General features: G+C 42.8%; 2 protein-coding genes across 2 annotated transcripts in view; one reads left to right on the forward strand and one right to left on the reverse strand.

The window, feature by feature from the left end:
* Positions 1 to 20,863, reverse strand: part of TNIK (TRAF2 and NCK interacting kinase) — a 418,581-nt gene that overhangs the window by 307,845 nt on the left and 89,873 nt on the right. The gene's annotated exons all lie outside the window — the stretch shown is intronic.
* Positions 7,340 to 20,863, forward strand: part of FNDC3B (fibronectin type III domain containing 3B) — a 195,641-nt gene continuing 182,117 nt past the window's right edge. The window contains exon 1 of the mRNA XM_065844490.2: positions 7,340 to 7,550. The gene's annotated coding sequence lies outside the window, so the exon portion shown is untranslated. The remainder of the gene's footprint in view (positions 7,551 to 20,863) is intronic.

The raw sequence follows: 20,863 nt of genomic DNA on the forward strand, positions 1-20,863 counted from the left end.
AACTCCATTTCTAAAGCTGAAGTCATGTGGAGAGAGGGGCAATAAGAGACATCTGAGATACATATACAAGAACTTCGTTAATTCTTCCAAAATGTCTATTATATTTATTTAATCTTTATTGTACAGAGTGTAAGATTTATATAATAACAGGAATAGCTGGCATTTTCATGGCATCTTTCCTCTGTAACAACTTTCTTTTGGAGATGACACACCACATTTATAAATATCCATCAATTGAGACACACACAATCATTGCGTGGGTAATGAAAGTTATTCTGTTTGCTTTCCTGTCACTTCAAGATTTGTTTAAATCACATGAATCTTCAAGGCTTAAAAAAAAAAAAAAATTAAAAAAACCCAAAACAACAACTAAACTCCAAACAAACAAAAATAACAGTAAAACCTACACAGCGGCAGAAATCTGTGAAGAATCCACCTGCCTTCTTATTTTAACATGCTACAATCATTCCTCCCGTTCTGTATCAGCTCTGCAGTCAGCCTTAAACCAGACAGAAGTTCATCTTTGACTGATCAGCCATGGAATGACTCAGGAGCTGTGTGGAGACCATTCCACATCACTGCACATCGCAGCTCTGGTCTGCCAGGGTGCACACAATAGGGCAGGTGGAGAGAGAGCTCCCAGCCTATAGTGCCTTGGTTGGAGTGGTTGCTCCTCCCTTTGTCAAAAACAATTCCAGGTTTTGCTGATCTTTAGGGCATGGTGTTAGATCTTCACTTTGTTAAAAGAAGTGTTAAAAATGGATAGAATTTAGGTGTGATAGTGTGGATGACAGAGCATGACGGAGAGGTTAAGCCTGGCTATTTATTGTAGATAAAAGATGTAATAGAATTATAAAACAAGCATTTTTTAAAAAAATTATTCTAGCCTGAGGCACAGTTAGCTGAAGAGGTTTTTTCCCAAGACCATACCAAAACATTTATATTCTAGACTCAATTATTTATCAACATGAAATGGATAGATTATCTTGGGTATTGCATTTTAAGTCTGGAAAAAATAGCAACTTGGTAAATAAGTTTTAAAATGTGACTGCTTTTTGAAGTAACATGTTATGTATTCCCATGCAGTTCTGAGGAAGCTCCAGGAAAGGTCATTGATGGAGAGGAATCTGATGTGGAATTTTATTAAATTGTTCAATTTTTTTTTGAGATACATTGAAACTTGCAAATATTATTTTTAATAAAGCTCTCCCACCTGGCATAAAGAATCTTGTTTTATTGCAGATAAACAGAGCTTTTGAGGAGATCTGTCTCACTTCTTTGAAATTCACCATGTTTCCATGATGTTTTCAAAGGGGACTTGTACATGGGCAGAACTGGGCATCTCCATTCAAGAGCAGTGAGCTGTTTGTGCATTCGCTGTATGCCTTATTAAATTGTTGGTGTTTTTTTTAATCTTTGAAAAGATAGACTTCTGAGCCACCAGTGTAGCTTCCTAATCACAGACATGGAAACTCCTGAACTTTAACTAGTGGTGTCATCTAAGTCGAATTTTTTCTGTTTTTCCTGGGTGCTTTTAAATTACTCAGCAGAAAAATCAGTAATAATGTCTGTTTAAAAAGCTTATATTTAATACTTTGCTATTGCAGAACAAACCTGCTGAGTCACTGGTGACAGTTTAATTCCAAAGCCAGCAACGTTTCTGATCGATTGCCCTGTATACAGAAATCTCCACATTGCATCTGTATGTAATTAACAGTAGATAAGGCTGTTCTATTTGGAGGATTTTCCTTCTTTCATAGGCTTTCTGTTGTGCCCTGACAGATTTAAAATGAACATGAATTTTCGACAAAACACTGTAGTATGCAGTATGGAGATTCCCAATGTGCAGGGAAAACCTTTCATGATACCACTAGAGAAGTCAAAATAAAGAGCAGAAACTACTCAGGAATTCACCAGAAACCTTGGAGGGAGCTAGGAATAAAAACCCCCATTTGTAGTGCTTCATTCGACAAGAAAAATAAATATTTACTTACTAAAGCTTTTATTTCTAAATTGTCAGGTGTGGCTGCCTTTTACAGGAAAGCGGGTGCATGACTGACAAGGAAAAAGAAAAAAATAACTGGCAAAATAAATACTGTGAAGAGGAAGGAGATACAGAGAGGAAAAGTGCTGTGATAGAAAAGGGCAATGCATCAGCAGAAGTTTGCTGGTATGTGCAGAAATGATATCTGATTTTTCTTCTTTACAGTGAGAAGAAACTATCAAGCACACTTTAAGTCGTTCCTGCTTGTGTTTTCTCCCCCACTTCTTCCTTTGTAGCCTTTTTTTTTAAATACAAGAAAGAAGATAAATTGCTAGTTGTAAAGAGTGCTGCAGGGGAAACACTGGGGATATAACCACCTAATTATGAATTTCCTGAATGTGCAACATGACCAGGAGCAACTGGACAGGATTAGTGCTGTATGTTTCATCTCCAGCTGTTTCATGAATACCAATCTACAAAATCTTCCAAGAAGAACATTTTTTTTACTGTGGCCCTACTTTTGGCTTTAACAATGCAAGCAATACTGCTTTGTTTTCTTTAGAGCCTGAACTGAAGCAAGAGCTTTCAACAAAACAAAAGCAAAGCAAACCTACTAAGCCAAAGAACTGCACAGTCTTAAGAAGATTTAGCTGAAATATTTGTAAAATATCAAAAGGAACATCCTTCTCATTGGCAAAAGAGGAACTAACACTGCAGAGATGTGCGATTGTGAGACAATAAATGAGTGTATTTTCTTCTGGTGCAGTGGTCAGAAGTTATTGTTCTGAATAAGCACAACTGGTGTGTAATCTTCATGGCAAGCTTCTTGAGCTGGTTAAGCGCCAGTGCGCTTTGGAAGCTCTTGGCAGATGGGAACTTATTTAAACTTATAAAACCAATGTAGATGAAAAGAATGTAAAAAATGCCCTGTGTAAGTCCTCAGCTTGCGAGCAGAAAAATTCTGAAGACAATGGTGCTTCTCATGGAAGATAGGGCAACAGGAACATTATCTTTCCATGATGCTTTTGTAAAGCTTAAGAAATAACTAATGGAATAATAACCCTAACAAATGAATACTTTTGGTGTGTCAGAAATTACGTCTTCAGAATAATGGAACTGGCATTTAGAGAGCCTCTTCCAGCTGCTGGTAAAGTTCCTGGCTCTTTTCTGTCTTTTTTTAATAGTAGAGTTTGACTAGGAATATTTCTTACTTTGTAAATAGTCTGAGAGATTCGAAGACCAAATTAAAGACTTTCCCATTAAATGTAATAAAAGGATGTCCAATAGGTAACTGGTTTTATCACAGATTGATGTGCAATCAGAAGTTATCATGCATCCCAATAACAAGGGTGGTGGCTAATTTTTATTTCAGAATCTTGCAGTGATTAGTCCTTTGATCTTATCCCAAGAATAAGATTTGGGGGGCTTAATTTCTGCACATGTTATTGAGCATGAGAAATACTGACCTGTGTCCTAAAAAGGGGAAAATCTACTCATCAATACCATGAATACGAGCTCCTCACCAAACTCAGTCAGTTCATAAACGCAAAAACATGAATATATGCTCAGTGAATAACTGGCATTCATTTCTTCTAAATGAGAGAGGTACAGATAGAAATCCTGGTTTGTGCTGATGTTTACATGCCCTAGTTTTTTAAAAAGAGTGTCCTGCAGAATTTTGGATTTCCCACAGTAAAAGTGACCATTATGAACCATGCACTATGCTTACCGACATCATCTTTCTAGCACCAGTCTCCCCAGGTACTACCTTGAAAATCAAACACTGAAAAAAGATTGAAGGAATTCACTAAGGTTTAATTTGTACAATTTAATCTGCATTTAGATTTCATTTTTTCAGATAGAAGAGTGAGAGAAGATTACTGTGACCAGATAGTGCTGTATGATTTTGAGTATTTAATTGTTTAAACTGCGGCAGCTTTAATGGTTTGTGATACATAAAAAGACAAGGGCCCCGAAAAGGGTTTATCAACAAGAAAAAAGTGATTGTATGGTCTCCTTTATTCTGTGGAAGGAGTAAGTTAGGTGATCACAAGGGGGAGGGAAGAGAGGTGCTACATCGTTTTGTTCTTTATGTTTTTGGAAGATCACCCAGTTGTTTGCCCTGTGCATCTTGCCCTTCCCCTGGCAGTGAGGAATGCTCACCTGCTCTCAAGCTGCAGCAGGGCTGCCTGAGGAGTTCCTTGCCCAGTGTGTCCCTTTTCCTTTGTCCAAATTGCTGCTGGTCTCGAGAGTAAGATTTTGAACCTGGAGCTCTTGCTATGGATAGATGCAACCTGTTAGCCACCGAGTCCTGAGCCAGCCCACCTCACAGCCACTCAGAGCTGTCATAATGTGCATGGAGAGAAAACTCCATGTGCTGCAGGGTATTAAAAATGACTGAGAGCAGTACACCCCAGGTAAGAACAAACAAAACTAATAAATCAATCTACGCATTCTCTGTCTACTGTCAAACAGCACTGATGCAAAGATCTCAGCCTGCCCGCCCTCCAGAATACAGAACATGCAGCTTGTGGGAACAGTAAAAGTTTAACTCAAATCCCATCAGAAACCTGAGGGAAAGCATCCTACGAGAATACAGACTGTCTCTGCAGCCTTTATGATGATGTCTGATCTCTGAGGTCTTATCCTGCTTGTAGGGACAGAGTTTGTACAGGCACTCCCAAGAATTTGTCACCAAGCGGGATGGGATGGCTGACAGGGATGATGGCAGAATCCAGAATTTAGAATTGGTTTGGATCCAGACCCAGTCAACAGTGCTTAAAGTGTTACTGTGTGATGAGTAAACAATCCCTGCTCGAAAGGAGTTTGGGGTTTCTGCCCATTCCTGGTTCATCTGCAGCTTGGGAATGACTGTCCTGGGGACATGGGTCCAAGAGAAAGACCAAAGAAGGAGACAGCGTTGTCCTTTCATCCCGCTTCTCTGTGACAGGTGCACGTGGGGAGTTGGAAAAGGCACGCTTTTGTGTTTCTGATGCCATTTGTTTACCGAATAAACAAAAAGATCCCACTGTGATAAAAGAAAAACATGGCTGTTATTGAAAAAAAAAAACCAAAACCAAAACCCAGACTCATCAAAACAGAAAAGTTACATTCATGGCTTTGGTCTGTATTTATTTGGATGACAGTTTAGGTCAGTCATTTTCTCCAGGGTAATTTATTCGTCCCTTCTGTGTCACCACTTAGCCTAATCCTTTTCCTTTTTCAGGGGCAAAAGACGTTTCCTCCTGGTCTGATTAATGCTCTTCCTAGATGAGCTGGCTCAGGGAGTAAACCATTAAAGAAATAGTTTTACCTGTTATTTATGTAGGAACTTTCTGAGGAAAAGCGATCCCTGCTTCACTCTCCCCTCCCTCTTCCTCTGTGTGTGAACCGTGTCCAATTCCCACCGAATCACTTAAAAGCTGCTGTTCACATCTGCTCCTCCCGTTCATCAGAGCAGAGGGGCTGAGCAGAAGGTGCTCCAAGGAGAAAGCATGCATTTACTCCAGGCCCAGGTCGGCTTCACTCTAGTTTTTGTAAGCTGGGCCACTTCTGCGGTTCCAGGTGAGACTGGAAATGATCCCATGCCTCTATTTTGACTCTCCAAATGGGAACCTGCTCAGACCCAGCCTTCCTCTGACCCATCTGATAGGAAAGTGACAAATCAGTCCTGGTTTCATTTCCTTCCTCTCCTCCATTTCTTTCCATTTTGCTTTCTTCAGGTTTGAATTTTCTTTACTCTTCAATTTTATCTTTTTTTTTTTTAATCATTTTCCAACTCCTGTCAGTGATTTTTTTCCATTTCTAAAGAAACACCTTCACTCCCTCTCTCTGTCCCTTTCCTCTGTCTTTTCCTTCACAAAACAGTCTACAGGACCGAGTAAAGGCTTTACCACCCTAGTGAACAATTAATCTCATCTGACTCTGTAACTCAATCCAGGATCATCAAAAAGTCTGCATGTTTTGGTTCATTAATAAAACAAAACATTCTTCTACTTTTAGATTTTACTCCTTACGAAAGTTTTTGCAATTAACATTGAACAATATTTAGTGCTGGCTGACCATTTTACATTGAAAAATCTTTCACATGGGAAAACGCTAATTTGTTATTTTCACAGGAATTATCTATTTCAGAAAACATTTTTTCCCTGTGTTTTTGACACTTAAAAAATAAAAAAATCCCAGCCTATTTGGGCATGATGTTTTTGTTTTACTGAACTTTTCTGCCAAACCAAGTTTTCTGTAATGTGAGTTTCAACAAGAAGTAGAACATCAAGGATTCTTGTAGGAAAAAGATGTCTCTGCTAATATTTTAATGGAAGCTGATGAAAATACACCTGGGCTGCCTAAGACTCCGTGGGGTTTTCTAATTTCTGCAAGAAAACCTTGCTCTGGTGGATAAAGTAGATCAACCTCTGATAAAATGGAAAAATAACACTTAAGAATATAACAATGGAGAGAATGCAGAGCACAAGATGTGTGGGTGATGAGCTGTTGCAGAGGAAGGTTCGCTAACCAAACGACCAAGGCCAAATCAAAAGACCCTTCACAGCGTGGCTGTGATCTGTGGTGTGGGTGAGGCTGAGCTCTATTTTAAGCTTTTCCTGTAACTAGATTAAAGCTCTAGTCATCATTCCCACTTTTTTTTTTTTTGGATGCAGTTCTGAGAGGTGAATGGCCACTGTGGTTCCTCAGGGTTCTCTTTCAGTGCCAGAGGAGATTTAAATAAGTCAGAGCATTTCTTAAGCTCTGAAAAATGTTGCCTAAAACTTCTCCTCCTTACTCCCAACCGATGGAAATGTGGGAATGATCAAACTGATGGGACCAAGGGTTCTACTAATTTGGTGTCTTGCCTTTGCAGCAACCTGCAGCAGATGCTCAGGGGGGACATACAGGACAGCATAGGTACCATATGCGGATCCCAGCCTTAAACTATCAGACGAGGGACCTCCCCAGTCAGAAATGGCATTTTTGTGACAACAGGTTTAGTACACGACAGTAGAGGCCGCTAACTGGGCAGGACGAAGGCTCGTTGGGTGACTTATGTTTCAGGGGTGACATCTGGCAATAAGCGGAGATGCAGGAATTGGCAGGAATTAGGGGTGGACGAAGCGAAACCCGGAGCTCGCCGAGGGGACCGGCGGCCGGGCCGGGCCCCTACCAGGCGGCGGAGCCGGCGCTGGGCACCCGGCGATGCGGCACCGCCTGGCTGGGACACGGCCGGGAGCCACCCCGGACCCCCGTCCGCCCCGCCCGGCTCCCCCCGCCCGGCGGCCGGGGCGGAGGCGGCGGCGCGGGGCCGGCCCCGTGCGGGGCGGAGCGGAGCGGCTGCTCGGCGGGGCGGGGGCAGGAGGGCTGGCGTGCCCCGCCGCCGCCCGTCTCAGCCGGCTTTTCGGCGGGAGCCTCTACTCCAGAGTGCGCGGTAGCGTGGGCCGGCCGCGGGCCCCATGTGGTGCCGACATCACTGACATGGCGGAATCCCCGCCGAGCGCTCCTGGCACTCGCTCCAGCTAGCCGGGACTCACCGCCGCGCCCGGCCCGCCGCGCCGCACCAGCCCTCCGCCAGGTAAGGACGCCGCGGCGTGGGTAAAGAGGTCCCGGATGGGGAGCCCCGCGGTTCGGCTCAGCGCGGCGGGCAGCCCCGGGAAGCCGCGTCCTCCGCCCCGAGGCGCCGCTCCCGGTCCCGGCTCTTTTGTTCGGCGGCGGGGCGGGAGCGCGGGGAGGCGGCGGGACGGGGCTGCGGCGGGACGCGGTCGCGCTCGGCGGAAAGTTTCTCTCGCTGCTCCTCTCTCGCCCCCCTTCTCCCCGCCCGGTCCGTGTCGCCGCGCCCCGGGGCCCCGCCGGCTCTTCCCCTACGCGGGGAGCTCTGCGGCGGGCGGCGCCGGGCGGGCAGGCGGGAGCAGCCCCGCCGCGGCCCTGCGAGGGACTGACGGCGGGTCGGGCCCTCTAGCACCGCCCGGTAGTCCCGAGGGGCTGCCGGCTCGGCCGCTGTCATCGCCTCCGCCCGGCCGCCCTCGCCGCGTACGGCCCGTGCGGCTCCGGGGGGAGACTCTGGGGAGCGGTCGGTGCTGGCGGCCGTGTCTATGGGGGCCGGTGACACGCGTGGGTGTGTGCGTGGCGGCGGCCGCCCCCGCCCTGCCCCAGCTCCCCCGGAGGAGCCGTGTCCGTGGGGCGGGAGGAGGCAGGTCCGCGCCCTCCGGCCGTGCCCGGAGCGGCTCCGCTGCCGGGCAGGTGGGGATCCCGGGGCTCCTCCTCGGCCCCAGCTCCCACCCAGAACGTCTGGATCCAGGGGGCATGTTGGAGAAAAAGCTGGAGAAAGACCCGAGCGACTTCTCCCGGCCCCGTCCTCCCCACCCGGCTCCTGGCTGAGGCGGCTTCGAGAAGGAAAACCCTGGAAACTTTTTATTTAGCTTGCCAGACACCTTTCTAAAATGGTATATTACAAGAGGAATAAAAACGTCTTTTAAAAGCCTAACTTCTCTTAGGTTAACACCACATCTGCATCCCTCCCCGCCGCCTCTCCCCCCCGCCTTCCCGATTCTCAGAAATGTTCTATTTGAATAAGGTTTTGGCTAAGGTTGTGCGGCTTGGAGTTAAATGTAGTGAACCATTTATCCCATCTATATTTGTAGAATAAAAGGTGGGGGGCAAGCCTGCCTCTCTCCATATTAGTAATTTTATATTTCATTTGCATTTCCCTGGGTGAGTACCTTAAAGTACTGGCCTGACTCCTTGAAGTGGGACTTAACTCATCCCAGGTGGGGAAACTAAGAAACTGAGATATGGAAAAATTGAAGTTTCCTGTTTAGTGTCTTTTTTTTGTTATTTTGGATAGGTGTTTGGTGTGCTTTTTGTGTGTTTTTTTTTGTTTTTTTGTTTTTTTTTTTCATTTGAACTCTGCTAGATCTGTGAGAACCCAATTCACGTATGTCGGTTCCCTGTGCCCTACCAGTATTTGCTGTATCCCCCTCACCACTTACCCTGCAGAACCCAGGACTCAACCAGTACGTTCCTGAAAGGTGCCAAACCAGTTTAACTCGAGCTTAAAAATGTGCTAGGTAATGGGATTTCAACCTTGCATGCATTTAAGTCTAGAACACTGTTTCTCAAGCATTTTTGCAGCTGAGCTCACTTAAAAAAGGTTGAGGCTGCCAGGCCTGGCAGCACCTGGGTGCTTGTGCTGGTCTGAGGCTCTACTCCATTCTGATGGGAGCTGCTGGTCTGGACGTAGATTACACGATGTGTGCTTGGCTGGAAATCCAGATAACGGCGTTGTTTCCATAAACCTCAGGAGTCAGTGATGTGCTGTTTCCTCTGGATGGAGGCACCTTGCTCCTCTCACCTCCTCCACCCACAGTCTCGCCCACCTACCACCGCTGCACCTTTCTCAGCAGTAGAAGAACAAGCTGCCGGTGCTACCAGTAAGAAAATGATTCTTGGCGGTGTTCCCGGGGTCATTTCGGGTCTCACACAGAGGCCGTCTGTTAGTGCTTTTCTCCTCATCTTCAGCACTTTGTAGTTCCCTCTCATTAGTTTTAAAGCAGTTGTGCTTTGTGGTTGTATTGGGACCCTGCTGTGACAGAAATGTCTGCTGCCCCAGAAGTGTCGCATATTGTTTTTCCCAGTTTATTATCTTTTAGCTAGTTTATGCTTATAATATAGCTCAGGGATGAGTCTGTGTGGAAGTTAATATATCATACAAAATTTGGGGTTTTTTTTGAACTATTGAGACTCATCTGGTTTGGGTTTGGGGTCAGTGCTGGGACAGCAATGAGAGGGGTTTTTCATACTGTTAGCCTGTAGTTGGCTGAAGGATAAGAAATGAAGAAAGTTAGCATCCAAAATAAGCTGACATTCTACTATAGCCAAGAAACCTGGAGCTGTAACTCCATACTGCAAGCATTTTATCTTTACTCTAGGAAAAGTTTGTAACTTCCAAACTGAAGTGCGTTTATTCTGGCACTGTTTTTTTTCCTACATATGGTATTTGGTGAACTGAGAGAAGATTTCTGCATCGTACCTCTTTCTTAGCAGAGAAATTTTTTTTTCTTTTTACTTTACAGATTCCTCTAAGTTCTCTGATGAGAGAAGCAGTTAAGGGCAATTAAACCTCTACAGTTCATAAATCTGTGCAAGAAAATATATACAGATCATGCAGCAAACTTCTGTATGTGCGTGGCTGTATTCATGAACTTTTTAATTAGTGTAATTGGCTTTTCCCTCAAAAATGTATGTTGTCAGTCTGGTGAGCACTAGTGCAGAAGCAAAGTTTACAGTATGAATAAATGTTTGTAGTGTGAGGGTCTTAATTGCTACAAAATACATATAATTACATAAAAGTCCCAGAACCCATACACAGCTGACTAAAACAAATTACTCTCCACAGCGCTTTCCTTCTCAGGAGAGTTTGTCACTCCTCTTGAAATGAAAGATGTGAGGGAAGGTGGAGTGACCTGTGGGGAGCAACAGGGCTGGCAGTTTGGGGTGCCCTGGGAGAGTGTCCCAATCCCTCCACCAGGGATACCGTGGTAGCGGGTGTTAAGTCTGGAAACTGAGTGTCCAAGTGCATTGAAATGGTTTTGTGCTACACACTGCAAGTTATTGAAGTCCCATTGGTTTGCAACAGGCTTTAGTGTACAGCAAATAAAATAAATAGCAGAGGAAGGCAGCAGACCTCTGTGTAAATCTTAGCTGTGCAAAATACCAGCGAGACAAAGCGTTTCTCAGAGGTTGCACAGACGACTCGCGCCAAGGTGATCTTTGCACTGCTGAGCAGTGGCAGTGAAGCAGTGCGGGATCCTTTAGAAACAGGAATATCAAAAGTCACGTTGTTTACGGCCAAGGTTTAGTGTCTCTCTGTGATCTGTCCCTGGAGGTGGAAGGTATGTGGGAAGAGGGAAGTTCTTCAAACAGGGCAGTGGAAATAGGAGATGCTGGGTACACAACGGTAACAGGCCATCTACAGTCAGGAATGTTGGTGTCTCAACAAGCAGATAACTCCAAATATTTTCTAGTGGGGATATGGTGGTTTGCATTTTTACCAATTAACTCTAAGCATGTCTTTGCAAAATTGAAGTTTGAAGCTCCATCTCTATTACAGACAGAAAAAAAAGCACAAACTAATTAAACATGATTTATTATGGAATTTGTAACAGTGTTTCAGAGATTAGTTGCCTTTCAAGAAATGCTGCTGCAGATGTTAAATCTGTGCTCTGCTCTGAATGAAAAATGACTATGCTATTGAGCAAATACACAAGAAAATGGTAGTCTGTTCCTGAACAGGAATATTCCCTGGAAGTCCCAGGTAGTGTGGCTTGGAGCAAATCTTCAGGGTGTTTGAGCTCAGAGGTTGAAACATACCGCTTCTCCAGGGACATGCTTTCTGCCTTTCATCTAAGGAATCCTTTGTTTACAAGTAAATTGTGGTGTTTGTTAGCAAATAACAGACCGAAAAGCCAACTACAACAGCAACTGTATAAGAAACATTCCTTGTTTGTATTTTTAGTGGTGACAGTTTATACTGGTGGTATACACTGAAAGTTACTATTTGGATACTCTGCTTCTTACACTGCAGCTACGTGTATTATTTATGTAATATGAAACAACAAACAGTTCCAGAGTAATTAAGTATATACTTCATATTATTTTTTTTGAAGAGAACAAAAATTGCAGCTAATACTGATATGTGGCATTTGCTTGTTCTGGCATCTGCTTCTACTTTCTCTGGAAGCTACTGAGTAGAACGACAAGATGGATTCAGGAGTGGAGTTTCTACTGCTGTGTGTTGGTTTTTGGTTTTGATGGTGTGGGGTTTTTTGTTTGTTTGGGTTTTTTTTAGATTTAGGACAACTGAAATCCAACACTTGAATCCTGTGGAGATTAAGGTGATGGGCTTGTCTGATTTCTCTGTACTGACTTAATGTATAGCTATTCTGTGGCAGCAATGCACGTACCTTAAAGCATGCTTTATATGTAAGTCTCTTGTAATTGCCTTATACGTAACTATGGACACTTCTATTATTAGGTTCTTGCAAAGGACTCTAATAATAGAATGTGTGTATGTATGTATTTAAACATATACTTCATGCTTTCAGGAATGTTTTGTATGGAATGTTTTGAGAAGAGAAAAAAGAGATTGCTCTCAAGAGGCTGTTAATAAAAACTTCACAAAGCAACAATTTTAGATTACCCTTGCCACCCTCAAAGATCCTTGAGATGTTGTGGACAGATTTCCCCATGCTTTGAATGTAAACTACGGTAATATCAAATGTTTTCTACTTAGTTTGTAGCTGGTTTTTTGGGCCTCTGTGCAGCTGTGCCAATTTTACATGGTTGTTCTCTGTTCCCTGCTCACCCACTAATGAAATGCCAACGTTTATAATCTAAATCCCTGTGTTATCTTTTGCCCCAAGTATTTCTGCATGATTTTACCATCAAGTCCAAGACTGCAGTGAAGTAAGATGTTGTGATTCTTTTGGATCTTGGGAGCAGAGACTTGTCCTGATTTGTTTCAGGTTGACCTTACAATTTTGTAAGATTAGTTAGCTGCTAGAATTTATTCTGTTTTATAAGTTGCCTTTATTGTGGAAGTATATATGCCTATTCAATGGCAATTTACATAACATAAGTGACTTTATGCTTGCTGACACTTGAGCTGATGTAGGTATGTTATTAGGTATTATGCATTGCTCTTTGCTCGTTATTTATTGATGTGGAATAATGCAGCAGAGAAAAAAAGATTATAGCATTTGTGGTTAACGAGAGCACTGAATAGGGTTCCTTCTGGTGAGCCTGTTTCTTGCAAACTAACGTAATATCAGCTCACAGGAAGATTTGCTTTCCCCGTCATCTTACTAGCAACAGTACAGCAAACAGAAGCATCACTTTATTAGAATAAATTAACAGCAGAAGAGACATGGTTGGAACTGCAGAGATTGCGGATCATTCGGGGTGTGTAATGCCTGAACTCAAAGGCCTGAATAGTGGCTTTTGTCTGTAAGTACCGATGGAGGTGGTGAGGTTGAAAAGCAAAAGCACAGCTTGGGCTTGACGTACTTCATGAAGCACGTTGCTGCATCGTGTTAGCATTTTGCCTTTCATTTGATGTTTTAGTATCAGGAATGGCTTAGATTGAAGTGGAAAAAACCTCATGCTTTTGTGACAAGATACGGCAAATTGGGATATACCACATACCTTCTAGATCTGTTTCAACTGGATGCAAGTTTGAGACCCAGCTGAATTGGTGCATGTGAGTGTTCTTCTGTCCTTCTAGTGGAAGGGTGGTTACGTGGTTGGTGTTCAGCTTTGAGTTGTGTGTTTGGGTAAACTGAACAGTTAAAATGTTGATCTTGTTTTCCCCAGTTCTCAAACCGCTTTGCTTAACAGGTATTAAGATATCGTTCTTTTCTGAGATACTCTAAAGCTCAGAGGAAATGATTTTTACAGTCTAATTCCAGTAGAAACCTTCGTATTAATTGTGTTAAAATTTGGAAAAAAGAGGTAGAAAGTAAGCTGTTGTTTTTCACAAAAACATGTTAGCGCTGTTCCTCTGGTATACAATGCTGCCTTTAACTGTGCTGTCTTGGAAGCTATAGCTTTTAGGGTGAGAAACTTGCTCCTATTCAGTTGCACTGACTGAAGGATGACAAAATGTTTTTTGAGGGCTGGTTTCCACTGAGTCATCCCCCAGGCTGGGCAGAGGGGCACTCGGCTGCTGTCAAATCTTCTGCTTTGGCAAGTTAACTGGGAAATTTGTTTTCCAAGCCTGCCTTGGGGAGTGGAGAGCTACAAGTCTTCATTTTCTAATGCTGGAAAGTGTTAGAAGATGTGGCATCTCAAAAAAAAATGAAAGAAAGCAACTGTTTCTTACTCTGAATTTTTTTTTTTTTTTTTTTTTACAGAATTTGCTTCTGCTTTAAGGAGTATTCTCATTCCTAGGACTTCTGCTTTTCTTAATGTCCGACTTGCCCATCCTTTCTTTAGCAAGCTTATTCATTAGTCATCCATATTCTCCGATACTAAGATAGGGTTTTCCTTTTAATTATATCTCTGCATGATTCATGTTCCTCTGTTGGTTGCACGGTTGTTAGAGGTGATCCTCAGCCATGCAGTGAGGTTACGTGTGCTCTCGCAGTGCAGACCAGAGACTCGGGGTGCCGCATTTGGTGTTGCAGAAGAAGTGTCCCTCCTGAGCCACCAGTGCCATCTCACAATCCGTGTGTCTGGGGAGCTGAGCAGCTACATGCACAATACTTCATTTGGCACGATGTTTTGCTCTTTGGCTTTTCTTGAATGCTTCAGATGTGGGAGAGGGAGGGGCTGCAGATCTGGGTTTGTGGCATGCTACATTCCCTTCTGTCCTCTTCCCTTTTGCTTCATGCTCTTCTTCATGCAGTGGGTGTGATGTGTGACCTTTGCATGACTAAAAATGCAGGCATGTGGATGCAAGGCTGTTGTATGGGAGGAATGTGTCCATCCACGTGTGTAGTAGGGGTGTGCCCAGCCTTACAGTCAAGGTGGCCATGTTTGGACTCCAAGGTGGGTACAGATGACACAGGAATGTTGTGATATATTGTCCTCAAGTACTTCAGAAGAGTCGAAGTGGTCTGATCTGGCAGGACCACGGGACATTGCTTTTGGCTCATAGATTGAGTCATTGTTGATGGTACCCGCCAGCCAGCTGTGCAGGGAGAGAAAAATCTACGTGTGTTTTTCAAAAACTGGTTTGAGGAATGGGTCAGAAGTCTTCTGACTTGTTTGGTAAGGGCATTCATGGATGAGGAGTGATAGGGAAGGAAATGAGAAATCAGAAATGTGGCGAGGTGACCTCGTGTTTTGGATGTCATGTATGAGAGGGAGCATTAAGGGTCAGAGGTGGCAATATTGGAAGGAGCTGAGCTGCGAGCGGCTTGCAGCATCGTGAATGGTCTCTGGAGAGCTTAGACTTGGAGACTAACCCAGGAGCAGTCTGAGCTGCAGGGTGGTTGGTGGTGTTTGTGGGTGGGAGAAAGGGATAGCAAATATAATCTTTAAATTAAAAATAAGTTATAACTTTCTGTCTGTCAGCTTCTACTGTGTTTATGTTGATATCTGAACATGCATATACATTGTCTCCTCTTAAATGGGTTACTTTATGTGGTTTGGAGGAGGAGAGAAAATGGCACCAGTGTCACAAATAACACCCTGTATAAACTCCAGAGTCTTAACAACAATTAAGATTCTGGATCAGGACAAAATGACTTGATAGGTGAAAGACTGATCCACTGCTGGCTTTGCACATCATGACCTTGCAGGCGTTCAGCTCTACTCTGAAAAGTTCAGACCTATTTTGTACCAGCAGAAGGTGTGTGTTAGATGTTTTGAGGATAAAGGGTTGGTTTTGTAGAAATTCAGTGAATATGTTGGTACATTCATGAGCCTAGCTTGTTTGAGATGAAAGTTTTCCAACTCCTCCCTAATCAGAGGTTAGTGACTAAGGGTACTATAGATGCTCTCCTGGTCTCAGGTAGTGCTGATGAAAGGAACCCTGCTCTCAGAATAAGTAAAAGTGAAACATAACTTTCTGATACTTTTGTGTTTCACTTACACAGGTACCTGTGGTACCTCATTAAGTAACTTTCTATTTGTATGTTGTCCTCTGGGTTTATTTGTTATAAAACTAAATTACATTGTAGTTCAGCTGGGCTTCAAAACATCAACAACAGAAACCCAACAAACAAACTTTAAAGAACCAAACCAAAATGACTTCATATTTCATGTTCTGGTTAACTTCAGATGCTGTTGAGGTAACACTGTGTCATGTTCAGAAGTCAGAAATATCCTGTGGATTTTGCCAGAGGCACAGGTAATGTCTCATTGTGTGACTTGCACTGTGCTCTGCGGCACAAAGCCATGCTGGGAAGGTAAATTGCTGTAACAAGGTAGCAGCCTGTGGCTCATTGGGTTTTTTGCTGCTATGTCATGTTGTCCTGTTTTGCTTTATGAAGGTCTAGAGCCACACTCCTAGAGGATTTGGTACAGAACCTGTAGGTTGCATTATTGATAGCTGACCATAACTGATACACAAGAAACCTTATGGCTAAAGAGAGCAAAACGGTCAAATTTTAAGGTTTTCAACAAAGTAAAACTTCCACAGAACTTGCCTTAAAATTGCAGAAAAGTGGTTTGAGTTGTTAATGCTCCCCACGCTTACAGTCAGACTTAGTGCTTGTTTCTTGTGTATCAGCTGGTGGCAAAATTAACTTCTTTGATTCTGCTCCACACATATTTATTTTTGCAACTCCATATTGCTTATTAACTTCACTGGTGCTTTTAATGACCGCACAAAAGATAAACATCCTCTGGGACTTTGTTAGACACACAGTGTAAATTGGTTGTTGCTGATTTAAAGCCTGTTTGTCAGGTCAGCGTGCGTTGCGAGCAGCTGTACGCCCACGGCTGCTGGAATATCTGAAATTGTTACTTAATTTAAGTGTCTCCTTTCTACAAACTCCTATGTGTGTGGTGGTTTATGTTTACCCTTTTCCCCTCTTGGTTAACAGAGCTGGACGTGCTTGTCCAGATGTTCCAGCTGCCCCATTCCATGGGCAGGAAATGGTGATGGGGTGGAAATTGGGCAATTCTACCCAGCGTGACCGAAAGGGCCTGATCTCTTCCACAGCAGCCACCTCTGGTCTCTGGATGAAACATACGACTCAAGTCATTCAGATGCTTCTGTAACTGCAATCCATTTAGCCTACAAGGTGGCTACACTTTAGTTTTTATGCATCTGAATAGGTTGCTTCAGAAGATATATGAGAGCCTCTATGTTACTATAGAGGCAGTATTTGTGGATATAGAAGCCTGAAGTTAGACATTAACCGTTTCACTTCCTTTTGGCATTTCTTGATCATGTAGTCAAACAGGATGATATTATGCTCTAAAAAATTGCCATAAAAAGTTTCAGTTTTTCATGCTTTCTAGACTTCTACAGTGTTGTCCCTGCTATCAGATCTGGGTCCTTTCTTGTCTGTCTTAATAAATCCTTATTTCCCTGTTTCCTTCTTCCTTAGATTTTTCTAGACTACAACATATTCATTTCAATGCATCCTGAATTGTTGGGTTAGTGTAAGGGGACAGAGGTGAATGGATGTATGGTTGTGTTATCTTCTGCAAAATGAGAGTTGGGAGGTAGAAAATACAGATATGTGAAGACAATGGAAGTAATAATGAAGGAATAGTTTTGCAAGTAGAGCGAGTGTATTATTTGTGTCCTTGCCATAATTTAAAGTTATGTGGTGTTCTGTAAATGAAATATAAGCAAAAATAATAATATGCTCTCTCATATGATTGAGTTTACTTAAGTAGTTGATAACACCACCTTCGAACAAATTTGACAGATGGTTATTACAGGCAGTGACGTGGTTTCACTGCAGCTGCGAAACTGTGGGCAGTGCTGGGGAGGGGCGAGGTGCTGCTTTCTCTGGCCGTGGGTCAGCAACGTGGCAGTCGGAGACCTGTCCTTTCGCTTCAGGAGGGAGATGCAAGGGTTTGGCCTGGTGCCTGGACCAGCCTCAGATGTTGAGAAGAGGTTTTGTACTTCAGTTAGAAAGTATATGGGAATGGTGGATTGGATCTGTCATCTTTCCTCCTTTTCTGTCCTCAGGAGAGTTATTTTCCATTAATTATATGTTTATGTACATACATATTTATTGTTTTTTAGGCATTGTAGTTATGTCTTGGTGTCCTGGCTCCATAGATGGAGGTTTAGCGATCTTCTGGTGGTTCCCTGGATGGCCACACACCTGCAGAGCTGCCCCAGGACTGCTGTCTGGGCAGAGGGCTTGTTGCTGCTTGTCTGCCTGATCTTATCACATGGCCAGTGCAAGGCAGTTTGATGGAGCTATATGCAAATTTAGGGAATTTAAATGAAGAAAATCTTATAAGCTGACTTTTTATAAAAATTTGGAAGAATGCTTGTCAGGTTATTTAATGAGTATTTTATATTAGCTATATACTGAATAAATTATCTCTGGTTAAGCATTTTTATACATCCCTCCTTTTCTCGGAAAGGGTTTCACAGCGTTCAGCAACTTGTGCATTTTTGAGAAATGCAGGGGGATTTGGCAGGTAGAGAAACAACTGTATCTGACTCTTCTCTCATCATATGCAAAATACACAGTTGGGAGAAAGAAGCAGAAAAATACAATTTTTATCTATTGTCTCTAGCATCTTAGACAAAGATTTAGCATGACTGCTGTATGTTTTTCAGCTGACATACTCTTTTCCTGACCTTTGTGCTTGATATTAGCACTGAAGTTTTTTAAATTGGTTACGGAGACTTTGCTGCGCAACTACTCGCGCTGTTTGACCTAAGTGTGAGTGTGGCCTGCTAGTGGTGATACAGCCGTGAAAAAAAGGATATACACCAGAGGGTGGATCTTTATTTTGCTTGTAATAGACAGGGGAAGGGAGATTAATACTATTTTGCAAGTCTTTCTGGGGCTGCTTTTGGAAAATATGTACACTCTGATCGCTTATGTTGGTGGTAGATAGATCTGAAGTGGTAGAGTTGCAGAAGGGGGTTACAAGCATGAGTGGAAGTGTAGAAAGCCTTTCTCATAAGATGAAATGGAGAAATATTTAACAGGAAAAAAGTTCCAGTTCGTCAAAGGTGTAAACACTGTGAAGGCATACAGGGCTGTTTAAGCCAAAAGCCAGTGTTGGCAGATGAACTCATGGATGCAAACTGTCAATAAATAAAAGCTTTTGCAGAATTTGATCCAGCAGCTTAGTCCAAAACCAGTCCAGTTATCTAAACAGGAGACATCTTATGGCAAGCAGAAAGACCTAGCTAGTTTTAACGTATAGTGCTTTATGCAAGGCTGTGAAAGAATAAGTGGCTATAGCATTTTCGTATATGAATAAGGAGTGTACGAGTGGCAGACTGGTTTTGAGGAAACGGGAGGACAGAAAAGGACCTTCTGTCCTAGAATATCGTATGGGAGAATACTAGAGGCATTTGTTGTGACAGCAAAATTTATGAACCTGATCCTTATTTTTTAATACATTGACATAATTGAAATACTTTAAGTCTGTTTGTGCTTGAGGTTGTGTGTGTGTAGAGCTGTACAGTATTGGTGCAGAAACTCAGATATGGCTGCAGTCGTGGTGGAATTTCACTCCTATATCCTGCTACTGACACTCATTTATATTGGTAGAAGGTGCTGATGAAACATAACTTCAGGAAAGGAGATAGACAGCTTTCAAAGAGATCTGAACATCAGGTCAAACAATATAAGGTGCTTTCCAGAACCATTTTGTGAAAGTGGTGGATCTCTTATTGGAGTGAAGCCCGGAGGTTTGTATCCAAAACTTTAGTAATGATAATCTCTAGGAAGGAGCATCTTAACTTCAGGATAATCACAAGCTTCAAAGCAAAATCCAAATAAAAGATAAGCTTAGTTTATGCTTTGAGTTAGGGAAAAAAAAACAACCACCAAGATCAGTGTTTCACAAATGTGAATTTAAATAGTTGAAAATCAAAATGTCTGAATTTATATTTGCTGAGATAAAATGGAAGTTATCCTCAAATACAATGTAGGAGGTTGTTTTTGTTTCATTGTATTTTTTTTTCTTTAAACAGTGAAGTAAACTTGTGAACAGATGTGCAATGCCAGACTAGAAATATTTTCAGTGATACGGAAAGGAAAATCTAAATTGGGTCACCTGCAACTTAGAAGCGGCTGTAAAAACAAATTACTAGTTATGCTTGCACAAGTACTCTGGAAAAGGAAAAATCAGCATGTAGCGAAGGTATTATCTAGCTAATTGCTTGGTAGCTACACTGAAATTGCTTTAATACTGGCCTGTGTTGTTCCCTTTCCCAGCAGAAGTGCTTTTGTCAGGCAGTAGTTAATGTTTCTTGGAGGGAGGAGGATGCAGTGAGTCCTTCAGCAGGCTTTCATCCTCTGTTCTCTTGCAAGGAGAGTCACAGGAACTTGTTGACAAAGCTGTCTTCTGTGACTGAGCCGAGGTTTTGTTTTGGGTTTTTCTTTTTGTTTCAAATAGTCAGGTTTTACTTAAATATATTATCAACACTGTCTTATTTAAGCTTTTGTAATGTGCTTTCATTTCTAAGCTGTTTGGGAGGTGGGAAATTGTCTTAATTATCTTAGTGCAAGAAGAACTGGGAGCTTGTTTCCATCCATCAGTGCTGTAGACTTGAAACAAAAGCCAAGCCAACTTCCAGATGGTGGCAGATCCTGGATCCCAGCCACTGTCCAACACAATTCAGTCTATCATGTAACTGCTTACAAAACAGCTGTTTGCCTGCCTTATTAGCGTGGACTTTGCCTTCGTTAGCAGTGGGTTGAAAGAGGAAGGTGAAGCAGGGTGGTGGGGCAGGAATGGTCCCTGTGGAGTCCTCGGGCTTTGGCCAGATCTCCTTGCCAGTGACGCAAGGTTTGGCTTGCAAGTTCTCCAGGGTTATAAAACGCCCAGCTGTTGACTTTTTAGAAGTTGTGTGACTGGGCAGCTGAGAACTTGGATGGGCTGGAGGATGAGCTGTATTGATGGAGGAACAATGGCTTCACAAGCACCCACACGTACTCACCTCACCCCCCTTTTGGGGCCATGGGTGTGCACTATCTGAAATCCTGTCCCTAATTAAAAATCACAATAAGCCAGTGCATTAAAAAGTGGTGCGTGTTTGGTATTTTGTGTATATGTGGTGTTTTTTGTTTGTTTGTGTGTTTTGTGTGGTGTTTTTTTTGTTGTTGTTGTTTTTGTTTTTAATTTGAAAAAGTCTCTGGCTGGGGATTTGATGAAATGACTGGGAATGGCATCTCACATTGTGACCACTTGCTCAATCGTGGTTGAGTTAGTGCAAAGTATGTCGGA

This window comes from Patagioenas fasciata, chromosome 9 (assembly GCF_037038585.1).
Source record: "Patagioenas fasciata isolate bPatFas1 chromosome 9, bPatFas1.hap1, whole genome shotgun sequence".
In the NCBI taxonomy this organism is placed as follows: Eukaryota; Metazoa; Chordata; class Aves; order Columbiformes; family Columbidae; genus Patagioenas; species Patagioenas fasciata.